The 22,369-nt window shown below is 47.7% G+C and overlaps 1 protein-coding gene across 2 annotated transcripts in view; it reads left to right on the plus strand.

The window, feature by feature from the left end:
- The first annotated feature begins 12,708 nt into the window (after positions 1 to 12,708).
- FRMPD3 (FERM and PDZ domain containing 3) overlaps positions 12,709 to 22,369 on the plus strand; it is a 154,248-nt gene continuing 144,587 nt past the window's right edge. For both annotated transcript variants that reach the window (XM_063804765.1, XM_054676467.2), the window contains exon 1: positions 12,709 to 12,805. The gene's annotated coding sequence lies outside the window, so the exon portion shown is untranslated. The remainder of the gene's footprint in view (positions 12,806 to 22,369) is intronic.

Consider the following 22,369-nt stretch of genomic DNA (forward strand, 5'->3'; position numbering starts at 1 on the left):
AAACATTAGTAAACTACCCTTCCTTTCATTTAACATTGGTCATACCAATATGGTTATGTTTCTGTCCTCAGCATACAGGCCCTTTCAGGAGCACTGGACACAGTTGGCCTGGGACACTCTCCTTTTTAGGCTGTCATGATACCACATTTTCGTGGCTTGCCTCCTGCGTTGTGCTTTCTCTGTCTGCTTTGCTGACTCTTTTTCCTTTATTCATCCTCCAAATATTTGAGATGCTCTCAGGCTCAACCCTAAATCTCTTTTTCACTCACTCCTTTCCAAGATAATTTATTTCAGCCCAATAACTCTAAATAGCATTAATAAGATGAACACACCCAAATTTATATTTCTAGCCTTCACCTGCCCTTTGAGCTCTAAACTTATGGCATTCTGGCACAGGGTCTGGAGTTCAAATCCTGATTCCATCACTTACCATGTCAGTTGTTTGACTGTTTTGCCTCAGTTTCCTCTTCTGTAAAGTGAGAGGGTAATAATACCAGATTTTACAAGGTCATTGTGAAAATTAAGTGATTGAGTATATGTAGAGCATTAGGGACAGTATTTGGTACACAGTAAGCATCAATAAATAGATGATGATGATGATGATGGTGATGATGATGATGGTATCTGACTGGCTAACTTGGCATTGCCTCTTGGAGGTCTCATAGGCATTTCATACTTAACATGGCCAAGACAAAACTTGTAACTTCTGCCCTCTAAATTAGTCCTCCCACTTTTTTCCTCAACTTTAGTAAGTGGTGCCACCACGTATCCAGTTGCTCAGGAAGAACCTAAGTGTCATCCTTTCACCTCACTTCTTACATCCAATCCAATAGCAGGGCCTGTCAAACTCCCAAATATATCCAGAATCTATCCACTTCTATCTCCACTGCTGCCATCATTAAGCCAGTATCACCTCTCACCTGGATTCATCCTCCACACAGATGCTATTAATTTATTTAAAGCAGTCATTCAGATCATGTTGCTCCCTTGCTTAATGGCTTTCTGTGGATTTAGATTGGAATCCAAACCCTCATCATGTAAGGACTTCCAGGATCTGGCCTCTGCCTATTTCTCCAAACTAATCTCCACATTCACTGGACTTTTTTAGGTTCTTGGTTTGCACTAAGCTAGTTTAAGCCTCAGGGCCTTTGCACTAGCTGTCCCTTCTACCTAGAATGTCCTTCCCCCAGGTCCTCATATGACTGGCTCCTTTTCATTCAGAATTAAGGTCAATGTCACAATGTCACTTCCTCGGAGAAGCATTTCTTGACTATTTAATCTAAAGTAACTTCCCCCATCACCGCTCTGTTTTCTTCATAGCACTTATCACTATCTGAAAATATTCATTCAATTGTTGAATACAGTTTGTCTCTCCCTCTCCTCTAAAATACAAGACCCCTGAGAGCAGTAACCTTGTCTGTTCTGTTTACTATTTCCTCCTCAGTGCCTAACAGCATCACAGGGTTGAGGAATTTAAAGGATTGTTTTTTAAAAAAAATTCTGGTAAAATATACATAACAGCTGTACCATTTAACCTTCCCACCAGCAGTATATGTGAGGGTTCCAATTTCTTCACACTCTTGCCAACACTTGTTATTTTCTGTTTTTGTTTTTGTTTTTTTCATAATAGCCACCTTAATGGGTGTGAAGTGGTACATTGTGTGGTTTTGACTTGCATTTCTCTAATGATCAGTGATGTTGAACATCTTTTCATGTGCTCATTGCCCATTTATATATCTTCTTTGGAGAAATATCTATTAAAATCCCTTCCCCGTTTTTTAATTGAGTTGCTTTTTTTGTTGTTGAGTTGTAAAAGTTCTTTATATATTCTGAATATCAATTCTTTATCAGGCATATGATTTGCAAATATTTTCTCCCATTCCATGGGCTGCCTTTTCACTGTGAATAGTGTCCTTTGATACACAAAAGTTTTTAATTTTGATGACGTTAGGATTTTTTTTAAGGGTTAATAGTTGGAGAAGGGGTTGGACTCAGCATGAAGTTTGAGGTGAGAAGGCTGATATTCAAAGGAGGACAGTACAGCAACAAGCCTGAAAAGGATGCCATGGACAGGAATCCTTGATAATCCAAGGATGGCATAAGGCCTCTGGAAACCCTAGGTAAGAAAGGGCAAAAGATGGGAGAATTATGATACAGAGCATTTGCTGAGACCTCACTAGGTACCAAGTATTGTGCTAAGCCCAACACATCTGCTATTTCATTTAATTCTCTTAGCAATTCTGTGAGGTATTATTTTAGCCCTAATTTGTAGATGAGGAAACTGAGGCACAGAGCGATTAAGCAACTTGCCCAGTGTCACAAAGCTATATGTCAGAGTCTAGATTTGAACTAAGGTAGTCTGGCTCCAGATTCTGTGCTGTCATCCATTGGCCTGTAATGCTTCTGTACTAGATAAGTAAAGGTGATTTGAGCAGGGTGTGGGGCATATTGTAGTTGTTAAGACTATGATGAAGAGATAAGTTGCAGGTAGTAGGTTGAAAACATGCCTTGAGGGCATAGAGAAGGTAGTCAAAGGGTAGCCCTTGTTTATATACTTGCTCTGCAAAGGCAGTTTTGTCAGGGCAGAATAGAGAGGTGATGAAATTCACAGGCTTTGGCAACAGAGAGACCTGGGCTTGAATCCCAACTCTGCCACTTACCAGTGGGACCCTTAGGCAAGTTTTGCTTCTCTGTGCCTCAGTTTCCTCATCTACAATTGAGGATAAAAACACCTCATAGAGTTGTTCAGATCTTTGATGTAACCTGTGGGGCATGATCCCTTCCTCGCACCTGATAAAGGCTCAGTAAATATCAGCTCTTTTTCCTCAACCAAACAATGATGCAGCCCCTCCTCCAGCTAGAACATCCCCATCTTCTGATTAAAGAGAAAATTTTCCAGGCCAGGCTGAAGTAGTTGTACTTGAATACCTTAATGGGCCATCAAGGCCCATGAGTGAACATGTAACTGAAAGTGATCCCTCCCAGAACAGAGAAAGGTTCTTCCTTCCCTAAGGACACATTCCCACCAGACTCCTTTAAGACCCAGGAAACGCATTTCTGTCTATCTTAGAACAACCATTTTGTCCCAGCTTCTGGCTACGCAGGGTTAAGAAACTCCTAGCTTCTTGCTAGGCTATATATATTTGTAAATTATAAAAAGGACATTTACACGCCTGTTTTTAGTGAAGTTTACTCTCAGGGAACAGGAAGTGAAAATGAGGGCTGTCTGCCTCAATAGCAGACACTGAGCAAACAGAAGAGGGAGGGTCGTATGAAAGACAAACTTCTTCAACTTCCCAGTTTTTTTTTTTTTTGGCTGCCTCTAGATTTATTAATTTCAGAGAAACTGAAGAGGGTCCAGGGAAGAACCATCAAAATGATTAATAAAAGGAAGAAGCTACTGAGTGATGCTAGCAGCTTCCAGTGAAGGACAAGAAAAGGGGATGGGGAGGAGGAGGCCCTGAAGGCTGAAAGCAAAGCACCCACCAGAGACTGCAGAGCTGCGGGGATCTGTGGGAGGAGGGGCAGTTAGCCAGGGCCCAGGTACCTTCATTGAGCACCCCACCATGGGCCCAGCACTGGGCCAGGCATTCTGGGAGATCAAAAGAGGCCTAAGGCTTGGCCTGTGCCCACAAAGGTAGAGAGACAGGGCTATACCCACAAAAGGACAAAGGACAATCCAAGCCAAGAAAGTAAGCGCTGTGACAAGGAACTCACTCGCTGCTATGTGCCAAATGACCGGTGCAGTGAGAAGTGTTCAGTATTCCTAGGAGGAAGGGATCTTCTCAGGTGGTGGGGCTGGAGCCTAAGGGGAGGGACACAATGTGGCTAGGCAGAAAGGGTGGAAAGCAACATAGGTCTGGGAAACGGTAAGACCAAAATACAGGAGGTAGGGTATGGGCAAGGAAGAAGGAGGAGCCATACCTGGCTGGGGTGAGCAGTTCTCTGAAGGGAGTAGTGAGAGATGGACACTAGCAGAAGAATGTGGATTTTCTGCTGCAGGTATTGGGCAGTCACTGAGACTCCTGAGCAGGAGAATGTCATGGTACCAGTTGTGCTTTGGCAAGATCAATCTGTCTAGGCATGGTGGACTGGAAGTGGAAGTGGGGAGACCAGGCCTAAGACTACAGTCACTAAGAAAACAGCTGCAGCTGTAGCCATTGAAAATGTGCCCAAGTGCTGACAGGGGCCAGGTCTCAGATGACAAAGCTGGCTGGGGCCCAATGATCTCTCCAAAAGGTGCAGTCTGGACTCCATACCCTGAGACCACAGCCTCAGTTCCCTCAAGCCCACCCAGCCCGAGGAGCTGGTCATCATTCGCAGCACATCTCAGCAAGCTTAGGCCCATACCAAGGACAGATTTCTGGGCAGATGATATCTTTGTTATAAATAGAGAATTTGACTCCAGGTGGGAAATTCAATTTGTGGGAGCAGTTGAAATCTTCTGAAACCAAGATCTGATTTCCTGAGCAAATGTCCTTTGGTCTTAATGAACAAGAGAAAGAGATAAGGAAAAGAAGACACTATAATTAGGCATTCCCCCTAAATGGGAGGCTTCTTGGATAACCAGGGACCTGCCTGCAGTGCCTTAACGAATGCTTCCCATTTCTGAACCATGGCTTTTGAGGCAAAGAATGACATTAAATATCGATGCAGCACTTAGGAATGGTTGCAAAGTGCTTTTCTGCTCTTGTTATTCATTAGCCATCCCTATCTCCCACCCGCTCTCCTCTCCCTCTCTTTCCCTCTCACCAACCCTGCCATGAGCCTGGCAAAGTTTATGCAGGTTGAAAAGATGAGAACTTGCAGACAGAAAGGTTAATCAATTGATTCCAGGTCAAACACAGGAAGTTACTGACAGTCCAGTGGTGAGAATATTCTTGTCAGGCCTTTCTGGAATTTATTGCTTTAGCCCACCGAGACATATAAAACCACACCTGCTTTTCCTTTCAAAGCTGATTTTTTTTCTTCCCTGTCTGGTGAAAGGCAGCCAGAGAAACAGAAGATGGGGTCTAGGAAAGACAGAATGAAGAAAAGAGAAATTGATGACAGACAGAAAAAGAGAACGGGAGAAGCCAGCTGATCTCTTCCAGGCCTGGTATTTCTGAGCCCCTTACTCTGCTCAGGTGGAGTAGGCATGGAAAAGAGTGAAGAGCACTTGATCAAAAAATCAGTTGCTTCTTACCTGTGGGATTTTTGAACAGTCATTTAGTCAATCTAAGCCTCAACTTCCTTATCTATAAAATGGGAATTATAGCTGCCCTACCTCTCAGTGTTATTGTGAAGATCAAATTAAACTGTAAAACTTGGTGTACCTATAAGGGATTATCCTGGTGAACCAGGAAAGGCCACCATACCCTCAAACTCCTCAGCTTTCTGCCTCCAAGTCAAACATCCCCACTACCAATCATGCCTTTAGAGAGAGATATTGAGATAGGTTTGGACAAAATGTAAACTGTTCAGAGGTTAACTCATTGGTCCATTACCATTCACTAGCACATTAGCAAAAATTCATTTATCAAATTGGTGGCGACCCCCAGGGCCTTTGGATGGATTTTTAACACCCTTTCTTCCTCAGTCTTTCAAGGGACATTTGTCTCTACATGGTAATTTTTGTTTGTTTGTTTGTTTCTTTTTCTCAAAAAGCTCCAGGAGCATCCTTCTTTAAGTCTGCATCCCGGTAAAAGGAATAGGCAGGCATTCAATTCTCCTTCATGTTCTTTTTTCCCAGGGGGACCTTAGTGCGGAGAGGTTAAGTTAAGTAAAGTGTCCATGATCACACAGTGCCCTACCCAGGATTGAGAGCCTATCAGAGGCACCTAGTCCTCTGCTCTCCAGCCTAGCTACATTTCCTGTCCATCCAGTTTTTCTTCTGCAAATATCCCCCCATCCTCAGCCCCACCCAGACAGGTGAGGAGGGGGAGGAGGCTGGCTCCTGGCAGCACTGTCCCAAGCACACGCCTGAACTCCCTCATGAGGAATAGCTGTACTGGTGGCAACCGCAGCAAGCACTTGGCATCTGACAGGCTCTGTCAGCATCAATTTAAATTGGTATTTTGCTTCCTAACTCCAGGAGGGCAAACATGCCTAAGATGCCAGCAGGGGGGACAGCAGGAAGGCATTCAAGGAAGCCATGGGCGATTCCCTGGAGTCTGTCAACTCAGTTTCCACTCCAAGGCTTTCCAGAGCCACAGGCCTTCCCTCTGTGGGGCTCCCTCTGCACAATGGAGGTGGGCAAGGAGAAGGCAGCACCTTGGAAGCTCTCTAGAGAAAGACAAAAAATAAAAATAAAAAAGAAGCAACAAAAGAAGAGGAAGAAAGAAAAAAGGAAGCTCCAGAACAGGGTCAGAATTGAGGTGGATTGCCCCCACAAAGTCCTCTTAGTACTGGGCCCCATGCCCTCTGGAGTAGCATTCCTCTTCTCAGGCCTGCTTCAGCTGTGCTTCGTTGCAGATGCAACCTAGACCCAAGGGGCTTGTTAAAAAAAATAGAGTCCTGGGCTCTAGGGTGGGGCCCAGGAATCAGCCTTTCTACAGCTCCCCAGGTAGAAAGAATTCCCAGATCCCCAGGATTCTGATGCAGCTGGGTCAAGGCCCATAGGTGGGGAAATGTTGCACTCAAGCTCTCCCACCTCACCCCACGGCATCCCAGGAAAACGTCCCTGGTCAGTATTTCATTCCTTTGCCGCTCTACCCTCCTGTGAGAGGTGACAGGCAATCTGATAGATTTATTCAGGTGAGTGCATTAATGGGTGCTAATGACTTAATGTGCTGTCCATTCCAGATAACATGTGCAATTTACCGGGACCTTCTGGAGATTGGGCTTTAACCCAAAGGAGAATTTCCAGCAAACACAGCTGGAGGGCAGGTGAATTTGAGTAAGGGGAAGGCTGGTATCACACCAAGTATGTGGCTGCATGCACCTTCTATGATCTAGGGGTGTGGCTGGCTCTGCTGTAATTCCTGTGGGGGGAAATGGAGCCTGAGAAGAAGACAGGCTCACCCACCATGCCCCCACACCCCAGCACTCCAAATGATTCTAGTCATTCATTCTGCTCACTTCTGTCTTCAATAGAGATAGTGGGCCAAAAGACAAACAGGTTCTGGGCATTCATTCAGCACTTCTCAAATGGGGGTCTCTCTACCTTCTAGGAGGTACATAGAGCCACAAGATCAACACAGTGCATCTTTTTCGAGCTTCAATTCATGCAAGGATTTTAGAGACATGCGGTACTTTCATGGTAAATCAAACACAAGTATACTACAGAGTAAAATGTGAAAGTTCTCGTGTTTTCAAAATAAAATGTGAGCTTCAAAAAAATTTTATGCCTTTGGCCATGATGGCTTTCACTTCCAGATTCTCACTTTATTCTATGTTTAGGGATTCTCTCTCTCTCTCTCTCTCTCTCTCTCTCTCTCGGTGTGTGTGTGTGTGTGTGTGTTCATTTTAAAGGTTGAGAAGTATTGCCAATTACCATCTGTGTTTACCTTAGTATAGATTCATTTATCAGATTATCTAAGACTAAGACTAGGGATGGATAAATTTTGATGGGGGGCAGAAATTGCTTTCAGAAAATACCCAAAGCCTGAGGTGCTGTCCAAGGAAGGGCACTCAGAGAAGATCTAGGAATCAAAGGGCTTATTGAAGGGAGGTGCATCTCTGTATGCTGGAAGGAAATCTTGTCAACCCAATACTTAAGTAAGTGAAATGGGCAGAAGCAAGGAAGGCTAGGAATCAAAACAGCCAGCTTCCCTGGGCTGTTTTAAAGAGACCTGGGCTTTATTAATGTAAGTAGTGGCTGCATGACCCCAGTCCCCAGAGAGGAGCCAGGAATTGAGTGACCTCATTCTTGTCACTGGGGCACCATGGTAGTATGAACCCCAGTTTTGACCCAAGGATCCCCCTCCCATGACTGGGCACTTTTCCAGCAAGTTTGAGGGTCTGGGAAGGGATGAATTTTGACAGGGAAGCGGGGAGCTAGCTGAGACACACGAACCTGGCAGGCAGTGAGCCCTGCCCAGCAGCTGCATTTGAGGGGAGAGGTTGCCTGCCAGCCAGCTTCGCGAAGGGGTTGGCTGGCACTTTGCAGCTCATCAGCCCAGGGTTGTTCCATGCCTGGCCCTTCAGTGTCTTCCAGCCCAAACCAGGTAGGCAGGCTCAGCTAGCACACAAAGGGCCACTTAAAAGCCCTCTTAGCATAATTTCCCAGCCTTTTGTCCTTCCTTCTCCTAGTGACAAATCTTTTGAAATGGTCCTTTTCTTCCACATTTTCCACAGGGATTCTCTGTCACCCAGCGTTCCTGCTAGCTCCCAGTTTCCCCAATAGCTCAGTAGCTCAGGAGGCTTCTCTCCCTTTTCCTTCACCCACCATATACCAAACACCAGAGCCCTGGTTGGCCCTAGATGCTTTGGGGTGACTGGGTGTCTTGCTGGAAGGCAAGATGGAAATTAAAGGGTTGGAGGTTGCAAAATTATAAAGTGGGTTCCCTCCTTGACCTTTCTGATGATATCATCCCCGTTCTATCATCCCAGGGCCAGCTTAGCAACCTGCAGAGTCCCCTTGCTGCCTTAGGCAGATGCAGCTCATACTCCAGCCATTGATGACACCCTGCCCTTCAGGCATTTATCTTTCCTGGGTGCTAATGAGTGGGCGGGCTGCCCCAGCAGAGGCAGGCAGTTTAGTAATGTGTCTGCGAGAAAGGCTAGTAACCTGTCTCTCTGTGTAATCTCAGCTGAAGTCTTGGAGTCATGGCCTTTTTGGAAATACTATCACTCTGCAGTCAAACAAGCATGGGTTCAAATCCTAGATTAGGTTCTACTAGTTGTGTGACCTTATAGAAATTACTTAGCAGCCTCTGTGAGCCTACCCTCTTGGGTTTATTGTGAGGATTAAATTTGATAACGCATGTAAAATGCCATCACAGTGCCTGGCCCATAAAGTGATAAATAAAAGCAACAATAATTATTATTATGAATTATCATGTGGTTGGAATCCAGGTTCCACTACTTACTGCTACATGAGTCTTGGCTTCCTCTTCTGTAAAATAAGAATAATGATGTTACCTGGTAAGAGGGTTGTGGTGATCCTGAAATGAGTTAATACATGTAATGCTCTCAGGGCTGGCTGGAGGTCCTACCAGCAGAGTTGAACTAATTGTACCCCTGAGATGAAGAACTGCTGTCCTTTTCCTAGGAGTGGTAGCAGCATGCCTAGCTCACAGTTAAGTGTTGGATCAATAAATGGTAGTCAGTATTACTATTATTACTAGAGGCCAGGATACTCTCTGTCTATTCATCCGTGGATTCTCAGTTAATGGCGAGTTGGTTGCCTGGTTATTAAGTGCTGATTTCAGAGCAAAGTGCTAGTGAAGCCAGGCTGCCTCCATTCACTCTCAGTATGCAGGGAAGAAAAACAGTCACTTATTATGTTCATCTCAATTTATTGGTTTCAATGGGAAATAGACTTCTGGCTGGAACGTCTTCATTTGTCATCAAATTGTCCTCAGATTTGAAGAGACTGAACTCTTGCCCCAGGGGCCCTCACCAAATTTCAGTGCAACTGGATCCAGGGTCTCCCTTTTGCATGAAAGTGTTTATTTTGCTGCATTTTGGTACAGGGTTAAGAACACTGAAGAATCTTCACCATGCTCTCTCTGTACCCCATCTCCATCATTTCTATTGGACATGGGAAGTACACACAACTTGTCAAACAACAAAAATAAGAACAAGAAAATCCCAGCTACATGATTTTCTGGGGTGAGAGTTCTCTCTCCTTGGAAGTGAAACAAGCTAGTGTTCATCAAGTCCTGAGAACTCACTTTAATCGAGAGCAAGAAACAATGCAAATGCTGCATCACTTCAGACTAGAATTAGGCAGAATATGAACAGAAAAAGGAACCTTTAAATAGATGACTAGGAGGCAAATTGGTTTTGAGAAAGACCGACAGCTAACATTTACTGAGACCTTTTATATCTGTTATCTCATTCAACACTTCCAATAACTCCATAAGGTAGATTCTGCCATCGTCTTCATCTCACAGGTAAGGCTTAAAGAGGTTAAGTGAGCTACCTGAGATCACATCACTAGTAAGAAGCAGATTCTGAAAGCCATGCACCTAATCGCTATCCTAAACCAGACAGTGCCTCACTGGTCACCCAGGAGCCCTCAGATGTGCATTTGTCCAGTGACACAGTTCCTCTCAATACTCTTTCCTGCTTCACCACCCCTTCTTTATTTTGTTTACCACAAAGCAGCTTGAATGGAGCCTGAGCATGTGCTTTGAGTGAGCCCAGAAAGCAGCAGAGGAGGGCCAATCAGATTCGTGAGAGGCATTTATTTTAGTTCTTAACCCATGAGTTTTATTGTAATAACTGATACAAACCAATTTGTTGGGACCTGTGTTATTAATATTAATAAAGACTGAACTAGGTGAGGCTCAGGAGACCCTGGAGGGGATCCCACCTCCTGAGACACCACCCCAAGAAAATCTGCCAGGGACAGTCTGGCTGGAAATATTATTATTCATACTGGACAGCTGGTTCCTGGCTCCCTCTCCAGTCCCTGGAGATGGGAGGCCAATTCTTCCCTGTTTCTCTTCATCTCTTTCCTTCAGAAGGATTAGAAATAAAGTCTGAGTCACTTTTCTGGCTAGCCTTTTTTTTTTTTTTTGCACTAGCTCAGTGTGTCTGTGGCCCCACATGTGACTGACTCCATGTGTGTCCCTTTGTGTGTGCTGTGTTCCTCAGAGCATCTTCTCAGGTTGGGCTCTGACTGTGCATTTGCAGGGAATGTTGTGTGTTTCTCTCCCTGCATGTCTTCACTTTCACTTGTCATCCGCTTTTAATAATTCCATCAGCTTGGTTTACCAGCTTAGGCTACTCCCATCCAGATGCAGGGAATTTCCATCCTTTTTTCAAGGTGGGAAGTGCCAGGAAGAAAGCAAAAGTGTGCTCAGTGGACGGATGGCCAAATCTGCTAGTCAGCTACTCCACTGCTGAGCCCATCTGTGGGAAGCCACGGAGCCCTGTGCCCGGAGCTCTCCTCTGTATCCTGGAAATTCCGTGCAGCCTAGGAGAACAGCCCTTGTCCCACAATTGCCCCTCAGTAGCCCTCCAGCCTCTTCTGAAGCTTTAACCAAGTGCTTGAAAAGAACCGAAAGTGAGGAAATATTCCAACTAGAATGGATCCCTTTGTGCCAACAGCCTCCTTTAGAGTTCAGGAACACAGAGGAAATCGAGGAGGGCTGACTTTTCACCTTAGAACTCACAAGGCCCAAATGTGCCAATGTTTAACTGTCTCTCCGAGGTGCTTCTGACACCCGGAAATTCACCATGTATTTGGCATCACCAGGAGCTCCTCAACTCCACTGCTTCCTCCTGCTTCTCTCTTCCCTGGCCTTAACTTCACCACCCAGACCCACTGTCTAGCTTCCCAGTCTCTCTGGGTCCCCATTGAGGCTGCCCTTTTGGGGGAAGGAAGAGTGGCCTTTTTTCTTGGCCCTCAAAACTCCTCTGAAGGGGTCTGGAGCCCGCTGGGAGACCAAGAGCTTCTCTTGAATCTCGGCTGCTGCATGTTTAGTATTCACAGCATGTCTCTAAAAAACGTCCTGAGATCATTCATCAGGCACTGTGCTGTGTGCCTAGCTGCTCTCCTTCCGGGTGTGTGTGTGTGGCCAGGACCCTCCCTCCATCTGCTGGTGAACACACATGCACACACACCTTAACCTTTTTCCCTTTTCACCAAACCAATCGCATTTTCTAAGCAGACCTTTGCCAGCTGGCAGATCGCTCCCTTACTGAGGTGGGCTCCTGGCGTTGGGCCTGGGCTCGAAGCCGCTCACACTCCAGTGCTGGGGCGAGGCGCTGAGAGCAGGAGCCCGAGCCGAAACTCAAGGTGCGTGTGGATGTTTGCGATGGTGACCAGGAGGGGAGCTGCAGGGAGGGCATCCCCAGCAGAAGGCGAGCAAACAAGGGGCGAGAAGCAAGGTCAGGGGCCAGGGAACGGAGTCTCTGAAGCAAGCGTTCCTGCTGCCCCTTCTCCGCAGTTCACTCCCCGCCCCCCTTTCCCGGGTTCACTTTGGAAATTGGCTTGCCCTCTCGGCAGCCAGCAGTTCCCGGCAGAGTCCGGCCGTAACGGTCAGATTCAAGAAGTGAGGCAGCGCCAGGCTGGGTGGCTGGGTTGCTGGGTTGTTCTTGGGAGATTCTTTCCCCAATTGTCAATTTTTTGCTTATTTTTAGTAGTGACCCGAGCCAGGAACTGCGCCTTTAAGCCGCTTTCCCATTCGGGGAAATCGACGCCAGCACTCGAGGGTCGGGAGGCGCCGGAGAGGCCCCTCATTCTGCACTCCCCTCTTTCCTCCCCCTCCCCCTCCCCCCGCCCCTTCTCCCCTCCCCTCCTCGGCCGTCCGGCCGCCTCGCCGCCATCCGTCACCTCGCAGCCTGCCGCACTCCTGGAGCGAGAGAGCGACGAGCGAGCCACGGCGATGGTGCCGCCCGCGGCGCAGCCATGAAGCCCGCCCGAGGAGCCCGCGCGCGCTGCTGCCATCCTGCCCGCAGCCCGCCGCCTGCGCGCCAGCTCCCCGCGTCCCGGGCCAGCTGCTGCCGCCCTGCCAACCTCTGCCCGCCCCGCCGCCCGGCGCCACTGAGCCCCAAGCCCATGCCGGGCTCGGGGGCACGGGTGCCCTAGTCCCGCTGCCGCCGCCGCCGCCGCCGCCGCCGCCGCCGCTGCGCCGCCGCTGCCGCGCCGCTGAGGAGGCGGAGGAGGAGGAGGAGGAGGAAGAGGAGGAGGAAGAGGAGGGGGAGGAAGGTAAGAGGCGCGCTGCCTTCAGGGGGGCGCGCCCGCTGTCTCAGCCCAACCGGGGGTGGGTCGCGGCGGGAGCGTTCCGCCCCGGGCCGGCTGGGGGGCGACTGGCGCTTGGGCGCCCCCGGGAGCCGGGGGCAGGGCGGGGGGCGCCGAACGTCTGGCCGCCCGGAGTTTGGGCGGGCGGGGTAACGGCCCGTTGCGTGCCCACTGCCCCGGCGAGTCTCTGGCTTGGCGGGCTCGTTTGGCCTCCGCGGGTGCGGGGTGAGGAGTCGAGCGCAGGGGAGTGCAGCGCGTTCATTATGGAGCCTTTGTGTGCGCGCCTGGGCTGTGGGCACAGTTGGGAGAGCTGGCGAGACACGGGGCCTGGCTGCTAGGAGGTGGCCACTTAGCCGGGGTGCCCGGCGAAGCCCGAGCCCAGGGGCTGCCAGAAACAGCTGTCTGAAGCATGTGCGTGGTTCCCGGGGCCATGTTCACAAGCGGACACGGAGGCGCACACACACGCACACACAGCCGCACAACATACCCGGCGCTCAGCCACACAGTCAGCCCCATGCAAAGACCACACACACACACACACACACACACACACACACACACAGAGAGAGAGAGAGAGAGAGAGAGAGAGCGCGAGCTACACTTGCCCCCTCCCACCAAGATGCTAATAAAGCTCAAACACATATACAGATACATGCACCTCCCCCCAGCGCTGCTAAAACATGCACACACATACACACTCCTCTACTCCCCAGCCTAGTGCTTTGGAGGTTGGAGAGTGTGTATGTGAGTGTGTGTGTGTTTTCTCAGAGTGGTCTTGAGAAACTACATGACAACTGCACATTACTGCAGATCCAGTACCTGCTGCTTCCCCCCAATACACACCCAGCAACCCCCCGTCACACGCAGCTACTGTAGACACATCCACCAGAGCCCTTAAGAACCCCATTCTGGCAAAAAGCGTGCCCAACTCTGGTAGTCATACCCTCCACGCTCGAGCTGTTGGGTTTCCTGCACACACACACCACACCCCCATACACACACACTGAAACCACTGCAGGGGCAAATGTTTGACACCTTCCCCCAGAAGCAGGTGGCACCTCCACCCTTGCAGCTGCAACTAAAGAGCCCCAGATGACAGCAAACGCCGAATTCTGCTAGACCTGCCCCTCCCCTTGGCATCTTGGTCCAGGTGCAAAACCCTGGAGTCCACCGGGTGGTCTTAGCATCCTGCAGCTCTTACGGAGGGCGGGGCAGTCTCTGGACTCCTGCCTTCGGAGAAACTGCTATAAGCGCAAGGCTCCCTTGGGGGCGCCCCTCTCGAAGTGGAGGGTGGGGGATTCTATGCTGACTCAGAGCGAAGCACCAAGTGAGTTTTCCCAGCTGGAGACCGGGGTAAATGGCGAACTCCACCTGGGCCTAGAGGACCCGGGATAGTGTGCCAGTTCAGCCACAGAGGCCCTCAGCTTGGAGGCCCTGCCCCTCCCTCGCCTTCCTTGCCCATGAAGCTCACTGCAGGAGAAGCAGGGGGAACCCAGCTGCCAGCTTCTTGGGAGCTAAGAGAGGCTTTTCGGGAAGCCTTTGCTGTTTCCGCTGAGCAAAGGGATCTTGCTCTACCCGGGGAGACCTCAACAAGACTTGGCCGTGCCCAAGCAAACATGCCAGCGTCTACCCAATTTCATGGCTTGTTTTTTTGTTTGTTTGTTTTTGTATTTCATGTGAAAGGACTAATTCAACCTTAGCAGCTTGTCATGAAGGCACCCCTGAGGTTAAATAAGGCATAATGTATTGTGGATGGGGGAAACAAGGTTGAGGGGAGCAAGGACTAGTGGGTTTTACTGTTTTAAGTAGAGATGCGGAGTTAGAATGTAGACCGTGGTAAAATCGTGACGGCGATGGCTTCGACGTCAGAGCCCCTTCCCTGCTCCTGCCCCTCCCGTCGGCTGCTCAGGGCTCCTCTGGGTCCTCTCCCCCGCCCCCTTAGATGATTTAGGCGGGGCTTTGCTCACTGCTCGGGCAAATTTGATGACAGAATCCCTGCCAGGCCAAGGTGTTAATAGCTGATAGAGGCTTACTGCTTACACCTCACAGGTAACATTTGCATTTTTAAAGGAGACAGAGGAGTGACTCTGTTGGTGGGGCTTTCAGGCACCTGTGGCAGGACTCAGGCAGGAGCAGTTTGTGGACAACCTCATCTGTCTACTCTACTGTCTGTGCCTAGGCCAGAGTTATGGGTGATGTGTGTGTGGGAGTGAGGGTGTCAGAAGGTGAGATGTAATTGTGGAGGGTTTTGAGGCCCACAAAGAGAAGGTTTCAATTGACTTGAGAGGCAATTGGGAGCCACTGCCAGATTCTGAGAAAGGAGGGAATAAGATATAAGCAGGAAAGAAACACTCATTGCTGCATGTGGAGAGAATATCCCCTATCTCTCGCTGGCACCCACCACCACAACCGCCTTGCAGTTGTGGGCTGAAGGCCACCAGGGAGAGGAGACTGGCCAGGGGAGGGTGGCAGCTACCCCAGGCTTCTGGCCCTGAGGGTTTCCCAGATATGTGAGGCATTCTGCTGAGTGGCCAGACTATTGGCCTGAACTCAGTAAGTGCCCCCTCCAACATAAGCTCGTGATGCTGTTGGTGCTATGGCTTCTTTGGATAGTGCAACAGAGCCTCTACCCCACTGGAGGAGAGGTCTGGGGACTTCTATGAGGCTGCGAGCTGCATTTGGAATGAGTCAGGGGACCCCTCCCTCTTGTAAGTGGTGCAGTCCGAGGGTCTTGAGAAGTGAGCTGTGTGGCCCAGTTGGGGGATTTTGTGACCAACGACATCCTCTAGGAGCAGTAGTAGATTGAAAAAGTGCAACAAGAAAGCCCTGGGATTGCTGATGATAGCAGCAAGCTGGGAAAGGCTTGCTGGAGATGGGGGTGGGGGTGGGTAACAGAGGAGTCTCGGGTGGGATGAGTAGAGGAGAGGAATTGCCCCACAGCAGTAATCCTTACTTCAGCCCTTGGAGGGAGCATGGGTGGATGCAGGACAACGGAAGCACTCTGTACCCACCCTCCCCCACTACGCATAAATGATTGGACTCCGTGGCTAATGCCTGATAAGGCACTTGGAGGGGCAGCACCAATGCAACAGAGGAAAGATCCCTGTTTTTGTGGCACCTCCAGGCTAACTGAATGAAGCCATAAGACACACATACATACACACACACACAAATACACACACACATATCACACACAAGACACACACCCCTCAGACACACCCTCAAACCCCAACACATACCTGGGGCAAATTGTGGAAAGAGAGGCTCATGCAGACAAGCTTGGTTTTGGGGGGTTCTTGCCTTCACATATAGGCCCTAGCAATCATTGCTAGGGGGACTAGAATTGATACCTATTGATACTAGATGAAGACCCTTAGCTTTGACAGGCCCCCTGGGAGGAAGCACACTCAAGTCAGCTTCTGTTTGTGGGGCAGCCTTAAGGCCATTAGCATTCCCAGCAGAAAACTCTGTTCTGGCTCTTCTCTCAAGGACTTCTATTTTCCTTTTTACCATAAGTTCAGAAACAAAAACATTCTCTTGCATTATCGGCAGCCAAAATGAAGGACTCTCAAAATGGGGTGGACCTTATTGTCTGCTGAGAAATCCTGGGGCTAGGGGCAAAGGGGTAGGGTAGGGAGCAAATCCAGAGAAACATGCCATTTTCCCTCCTTTCCTCCCCTCAGCTGAGCTGCCAAAGGCAAGGACAGTGATCTTGGGGTTCTGTATTATTTCCCACCCATGACAGGCAGAGCCCCCTTTTCTGAGACCTGAGGCACCATCCTTAAAACAGAACATTAACAGCCTGTGGCACACTAGTGCCCAATCCCTGGTAGTCAGAAAATGAGCCTGGAAATGGGAATATGTGTATAACGTGGGGCGGGGAAACGAGAGAGAGGGAAAGAGGTGCTACTTGTGTATCTGTAGGAGCAGGTGTGTCTGTTTCTGTGTGTTTGTGTTAAGGAACATGAGAATGTTCCTTGCAGCTTTCTCAGCATGCGTGCCGTAGCCAGTGTTTTTGCTCTGTGCCTCAAATTCACTTTGCCATTAGCCACACTACTAGCCACCCGCAGCTTTTGAAAGAACTCTCTGCTAGGTTCTAATATCTGGGTCTCCTTCCAGCCAAGTGACCCCTCCTTTTTTCTCTTTTATTGCTAGTTCTTCTTACTACCCCTCAAATCTGGGTGTTCTCCAGCTCCTCCTGCTTTCCACTTTCTTTATTGACAAGGACACACAGGCATGCGTGGCTTCCCTTCTCACCTCTTTACCAACCATTCCCATTTCTCTAGCCCAAACTTAACCCCACTCCTGAGGTTCAGTCCTATATTTCCAACTGCTTGCTAAACATTTCCTCTTGGATAGCTTGCTCTCAGACTCAGTATTCACAAACTCATCTCATTATTTCTCAGAGATGACTCACTCTTCTCACCTTTCTTTTACCATAAGGCTTCTTGTCTCCCAGTCTAGAAACCTCAAAGCCATCTCTGACTCTTCCCCTATGCCCCAGTCCACCCTGACTCCTGCCACCACCTCACAGCCACACTGCACTAGTCTCTTTCCTTTCCAGTCCATAATACACACAACTGCTAGATTAATGTTGTGGAATATCCTTTATTCATAATGCTTCTGATCATCATCCTTGGAGGGTGATACCTGATTGCCTGTGGGATAAATTTCAGCCTCCTTAGCCTGGCATTCAAAGTTCTCCTTGTGTGGACCTAACCCTGTATATTCTTCCAACCCTATTTCTCATGCTTGGTCCACATCATTGATTCTCAAATTTTAATGTGTCTTAAAATTGCTTGAGGGAACTTGTTATAATGCAGATTCCTGAGTCCTACCTCCTGAGCTTCTGATTCAGTAGGTCTGAAAGCTGGAGTCCAGGAATATGCATTTTAACAAGCTCCCCAAGTGATTTTGATACACTTGATCTACTTGTGAAACAAAGCCCTACATGGACCCTTCTACTCCAGCCAAGTTTCTTACCCCAGGATCTCCTTGTACATTTTTTTTGCCTCTATGTTTTTGTTCATTCCATTTCACTCACCAGGAATGCCCTTTCCTCTCTGCCTATGCTTCTCTCCTATTCCATATCACTATACCTATCCTTCAGCTCTACATTCAAATTCACCTCCTCTGTGAAATCTTCTCTGATCATTTTAGACTAAAGTGATCTCTCTCTCCTCTGAACTCCTCCGTCTCTAAAATACATTTGGGGCTGGGTGTGGTGGCTCAGGCCTGTAATCCTAACACTTTGGGAGGCTGAGGTGGGAGGACAGCTTGAGCCCGGGAGTTTGAAACCAGCCCTTGCAACATAGCGAGACCCTATTTCTACAAAAAACTAAAACATTAGCTGGGTATGGTGGTGCATACCTGTTATCTCAGCTACTCGGGACTACAGAGATGCTGAGGCGGGAGGATGGCTTGAACACGGGAGGTCGAGACTGCAGTGAGCTGTGGTCGCACCAATGCACTCCAGCCTGGGTGACAGAGTGAGACCCTGTCTCTAAATAAATAAATAAATAAATAAAGATACATTTGGCAAGTACATCTTTTTTTTTTTTTAAATCCCCATAGCATATGTGCCTAATACACAGTAGGTGCTCAATAGGCATATGTTGAATTGGACCAAATACTTGTTGATTCATATTAGACAGGGATTCTATCGCATCTTCCCCTGCACATTAGTTCATAAAACATTTATTGAGCACCAATTATGTACAAGGCACTGTGCTAGTTGCTGTCGATAATACAAAAGATGAAGGAGGCTTCCTGTCCTTCTCCTTCTCAGTCATCTTTGAATTTACAGTGCCTAGTGCATAGAAGAGATACTTAATAAATATTTGTTGACTACTCAAATGAATGACTTCATGAATAAGTGAAGGGATGAAGTTCAGACTGGAAAAAACTTGAGCAAGTACGTAGGGTGGCTGTGTCATAGAGAAATAGGGCAGGAATGGAAGATAAGGCTAGGAAGATAGAGTGGGTATAGTGGATGACTATTATTATTATTATTATTATTTTTAGAGACAGGGTCTCACTCCGTTGCCTAGATGAGTACAGTGGCATGATCATGGCTCACTGTAGCCTCAAACTCCTGGGCTCAAGTGATCCTCCCACCTTAGCCTCTCGAGTTGCTAGCTAATTTTTAGTGTTTCATAGAGACAGGGTCTTGTTGTGTTGCCTAACCTGGTCTCCAATTCCTGGGCTCAAGCAATCCTCCCACTTCAGCCTCCCAAAGCACTGGGATGACAGGCATGAGCCACTGTCCCAGCCTGTCTTTATTTTTTCTTATAAATATTTTCAACCTCAAAAAAATTAGAGAAAATAGTATAGTAACCCCCACATACTCATTATCCACATTAACTAGTTATCAGGACTTTGCCATATTTGCTTCACCTATCATGCCAAACATCGATCACATCATTTTATTCCTAATATTTCTCTATGCATCTCTTAAAAACTGGACATTTTCTAACATAACTACAGAACTGCTAATACACCTAACAAAAGTAACAATAATGCCTTTGTATTATCCATTACCCTGTCCATAATCATATGCCCTCAATTGTCTCAAAACATGTTTTACAGTTGGCTTGTTTGACGGACGTTCCAAAAAAGTTCCACACATGACATTTGGTTGTTATGTCTCTAAAGGCCCTTTCAACAGCCCTCTCTCTTTGACTTGTCACAGAAATCAGGTTGTTTGCTCTGCACAATTCCCACATTCTGGTTTGTCCTCTTATTGCCAGTTAGCTTGTTCACCTATCCCCTATATTTTCTATAAATGGAAGTTAGCTCTGGGCTTGATTAGATTCAAGCTCATTTTTCTTTTTTTCTCGCTTTGGCATAATGATTAAAACAAGATCATTCTGGAGGCAGGAAGACCAGTTAGCCGGTTGTTACCATAGCTGGTTGGGGACAGAAAGAAGATGGGTGAATGTATTTGGAGGTAGAGGAAACCTGATTTACCTACCAATTGAATGTGTGGGGTGAGGAAGAAGGAAGAGTCAAAGATGATTCTAAGGCTTTGAGCCTGCATAACCAGGAGGGTACCAATGTCATCCTATGAGAAGGATGAGTTTTTAATGAGAGCAGCAGGTATCATGGTTAGATTAAAGGAGGAACTTTCTCACAGTAAGAGGCCATCTGCTCTGTTTTTTTTTTCCAGATAATACTATCTTTCCCAGAAAAAAATTTGATTCGTGGTATAGCTAAACATTTGCTAATGTTTGGAAAACATTTGGAAAGGGACTCCTTATTTTTTGTTAACTGCAAATAGTTAAATTTCCAGCTCCAGGGCCTTGAGAGGGAGGATAGTATATACAATTCTGGATAGAGAGAAGGTAATGCTGATATCTCCCTTGCAGATGAGCCTACTGTCCCATATCATCATAGGTTTCTGAGTCATCAGGCTTGGGTAGGAGAGGGTAGGATGCCAGAACCTGGGATTTCTCTAGACACAGCCAATGAGCATAGCTCAAGATCCATGTCTTTCCTTGATATTGGCTGAAGTCTCTATCCCACACCTACTCTTCCACCCAATATGGAGGCTGTGTGGACCCTCAGTGGACCATGGCAACAGTGTTCTTGCCAAGGTCAAAAATTGCCTAAAAGCCCTGGGATATTCACTGGACTCTGACAAAGCCCCAAGATTATTTCGACACCTCAGTAGGAACTTGCTTAACTCGTTGAATTGGATTAGGTGAGAACTACTCTCAGCTCCATCCCATCATACCCTCCTTCATAAAGGCTTTTCTCTCTCTTCCTTCCCCTAGCTCATCTTTCTTCTTGCTTTTTCTTCTGCTCCCCCCTCCCTGCTCTTTCTCTTCCAGCGTACATTTATTCTCTCAAGTTAATCAAACACTGGCCCCTACAGCCCATTGTGTCTCAGATTGATCACTTAAGCAGCGTTATTGATTGCCCAGAAAACCTTAGGAGGTGGGAGTGTTCTGAAAGCTAGGATCTGACAGCTGATTGGCTGCCTATGTCTCACTCGGCAGCCTCAGCTCCTCTGCCGTCTGGAACATCTTTTGAGAAAGGTGAGGGAATGAACAGGGGAGATCCTTAGCGGGCTTCACTTATCTCATCCTTCCTTCATACTGGAGTTAAGGCATGGGAACAGAAGTCTATTGACCACTCCAGGATCTAGCCCTGTACTAATGTTATGGTGAGAAGGGGAAAGCAAAGGCCCTGCTCTCTGGAAATCCGTAATTTAACAGAAAAATAATACTCATTCATATGAAGTAACTAAGAATAATACAAGATGGAAAACAATGATGTGCCACATTTTTTTGCTCTAAACAGTAAGCACTGTAGGGGTTCAAAGCACAGAGAGAATGAGAGTGTGGGCTGGAACGAGGGGAGAAGTCTTCCCAGAAGAGGTTGAACCTGCGTTATGTTTTGAGTAACATGTGAGATTGAGATTGTTGACTAGAAAAGGAACAGGCTTCTGAGGGGGAGGCACAGCATAGGGAAAAGGCTGGAGATGGAAATGGTCAGGGTGTTATCAAGAAAGGGTCAGAAAGAAGTCTGACTAGAGGAGAGGGTGTATATGCAGGCACAGTGGGGAAAAAATGATTGGCTGGGTATGGGACTCCCAGATTTGAAGAGTCTCTGATGTCAGAAGAAGTTTGGACTTGGGTAAACCTTGGGGGCTGTCGGACAATTATGCATAGTGATTCAGGATGGTTAGCTATGCAGTTGGAAGCAGAATTGATTGGAATAGGGAGAGACTTGAGACCAGCCTGTAAGATACTACAGCAATCTAAGTGAGAGGTGATAAAGGTGGTGGCAGTGGGCATAGAAAGGAGGGTCAAATCCAAAAGGTTCTCAAGGCATCGGTGTGGCTGATAAACCACCAAGTAGATTTTCTTGACTTGTTTTTGTCTCACTCGCTCCTTCCTCTTAGCCTCAATACTTACACTTTCTTTGCCTCATGCCCTCAGGACCTTAAGGTGGCAGAGTTTCTGGAGCTAAGATAACATTGGGCATTATAATCAGTTATCCTTTCCAAGTAAAGTAGATGCGCACAGGGGCCTTCAGTACCATGACCTGAAAGAGTGAGCAATGAGGAATCTGGCTGCAGAATGCAGTTGAGATGATAGCCAAGCTGGGGTGCTGAGTATTACATCCCCCAACAGGGAGGCCGGAGGCAGACGATGCCTGTGTCTGGTCTGTTTCAAGTCCCCCAAGGCTTCTGAGAGCTGGTAAGAGTGAGGAAACATCTTTCAACTTCCCTGGTAGAATCAGTTTGAAAACTCTTCTGAGCACTTGGGAATCATCTCAGTGGAGGTCACACCTGTGCCACAGTATGGCAAGAGCTACCACAGCACTTTGATGCCAGCTGGAGCCCTGTTGCAGCTGGTATAAGGAAACTAAGTGAGGAGTCCACAGGTTGATGGGAGAGTCACGGCCAGGGCCTCTGCCTGCTAAATTGCCTCCCCCACCAACTTTCCCCTCCCCACCCAATCCACTGAATATCAGCCCTGGATAGGTGTCTGGGCCAGGTCTGCCAGCCCTGGATTGGAGGGA

The sequence above is a fragment of the Pan troglodytes genome, chromosome X (assembly GCF_028858775.2).
Source record: "Pan troglodytes isolate AG18354 chromosome X, NHGRI_mPanTro3-v2.0_pri, whole genome shotgun sequence".
Classification (NCBI taxonomy): Eukaryota; Metazoa; Chordata; class Mammalia; order Primates; family Hominidae; genus Pan; species Pan troglodytes.